Below are 2329 nucleotides of genomic sequence, written 5' to 3'. Positions count from 1 at the left end.
AATAAAGCCACCCCCCCCCCCTTCCAAGCCATCTACATAATTATTTACAAAAAATTCTTTTTATTTTGTTTGTTTTAGTATAGAGAAACACACGAATACAATAACAGTCTTTTAGAACTGAGAAAGGTAAGACATATAGATATGACAGAGGAGAAGAAAAGAAATGGGAGCCACCAGGGGCGCCGTTCAACCATTCCCTGTGAGAGGAAGAAATTGTACAGTATGTGAAAGAATAGGATAACGCCAGTGTTTAGTAGATGTTATATGGCGCTCGCAACTGCATACGGTCATATGAGCGTCAAGGGGTGGATGTCAACAGAGAAGTCCTTACAGGGAATCGGGCTTTCTTTATTTTTCCCTTTGTTAAAAAGGAGGAAAGGGGTGGGAGGGGGACAGCAAAAAGATTCACGAAACACTAGTTAGAGGCACAATCCTTGAACTGGTTCAATGAAAACAAAATCAACCCGTTCATAAGAACTATGGAAGGCAAGGGCGTTTCCATTGTTATTGTCCACCCCCCATCCCCCTTTAAAAAATTTTTATTTATCTTTTCTTTTTGAGTTCTGCCCTTAGAATGACTTACTTGCCTGAGAAGGAGTGATAGGAAATGGACCCAACATATTTTGTAAAGGTGTGTTAATTGACAATATGTCTGTATTGGATAAGGTATGCAAATAATCGTGCAACAACATCATCCCCTTTCTCAAAAAGAAAATAGGAAAAAGAATCCCACCTCCCCCCCCCCCCCCCCCCAAAAAAAAATGCACAGAGTGAGTGCATGCACCTGGGCGGTGAATCTTCAATCTCGAATCCTTTTACCTTTATCGTAATACAGATTTTGCTGACTCAGCAATGCATAACTCAACTTTATCTCATTATCATATTATTGCTTCAGAACATCATGTGGGCTTTTTCTTCGGGATTCTTTTTGGATTCTTTATTTTTGCCCTCATTAACTGTTAAAAGAAACCTTTACAGGACAGGGAATCTTGCAAGGGTTAATCACCTCAAAGGGCATCAAAGACATCATAAACCTCCATGCACGGAAAGGGGATTTGGCTCGTTATGGAAAAATATAGATAACAACGAGGAAAGAACAGGACAATTCCATGTGCATCGACCCGACGGTAAGTTTTCAAAACACTACTAATCTCCAACGTTTACATCATACTACATAAAGCTTTAGTTTTGATAAGAGTTTTACGGCACTTGCAATACAATAAGGTCATATAAGTGCCGAAGACGAGATGTGTTACAAGAGAGTAGCAAACACACAAAAAAAGTTTTGTTTTGTTTTTTAAAATATTTTTTTAGTAAGAGTTTTCCGGCACTTGCAATACAATAGGGTCGTATGAGTGCCGAAGACTAGAGATGTTACAAGAGAGAAACAAACACAAAATAGGAGGAGAGAAAATGACGAAAGATGTTTGATAGGAAAGAAGGAGCAAACCACTCCAGAGCACCCGCAAACCACCCACATAATACACATAAAATCTCAAACTCAGTTCCTTCCATTTGAACAGAAGCACATTAGCAACTGTCATCTAGTGTTAGAGGAGAGAAAAAGCACACTGAAAGAAACCACTAGTGGAAACTGAAGTTGTAGACCAGTAACACAATCCAAACTCTTGCAAAACTTCAGACGAATGGATTTAATAATCAGGTCTTTATATTACAAAGACCGATGTGCAGTTGCTCAGACTATTGCATTTGTGGTGAGACTACATTTAACATTTTACGTAATAGTTTTACAGCACAGTAAGGTCAAATAAGTGTAGAAGATTAGAAGCACTTCAAGGGAGTAACAAAACCAAAAGATAGGGAGATATAAGGACAATACATGTTTGGCAGGAAAGAAGGAACCACAGAAGTCTACACTATTAATAGAATTTTGTGGAAGGAACAAACCACACCCGAGCACCCGCCAACCACCCGCCTATCAGAAGAAAAAAAGCTCAAGTATACAACAACAAAAAAGGACCATATATAATTATGAAAAGCGACATGACGCCAAATTTTAATCATAACTTGACCATAATCCTTGCTTCACTCACTTCCTTCAATGGTAAAAATCAATACATTAGTAAAGTACGACTGGGCATAATAAAATAAGCAACAAGGACTCCTAAAACTGAAACGCAACATCTAACAATATTCATCCTGGTGGACCGTTTCTTATGGAATTGCCGGGATAGACAGTGTTATGACGAACAGAAAGCTTCCCATAAATTGAAAACTTATCAGATAACACAGCAACGACGAAGCGCAGACAGGTATTTTAGATACAACATTATATCTTTGGCCTCATCCTCCCCCAATCTCTCTCCCC

At 38.8% G+C, this 2329-nt stretch overlaps 1 protein-coding gene across 1 annotated transcript in view; it reads right to left on the bottom strand.

Moving 5' to 3' along the window:
* LOC101850280 (serine-rich adhesin for platelets) overlaps positions 1-2329 on the bottom strand; it is a gene marked incomplete in the record, with an annotated part of 139859 nt that overhangs the window by 38608 nt on the left and 98922 nt on the right.

Source organism: Aplysia californica, unplaced genomic scaffold, assembly GCF_000002075.1.
Source record: "Aplysia californica isolate F4 #8 unplaced genomic scaffold, AplCal3.0 scaffold00671, whole genome shotgun sequence".
Lineage (NCBI taxonomy): Eukaryota > Metazoa > Mollusca > Gastropoda > Aplysiida > Aplysiidae > Aplysia > Aplysia californica.
The sequence above is the reverse complement of the archived record's forward strand: the minus strand, read 5'-3'. Positions and strand labels throughout refer to the sequence as shown.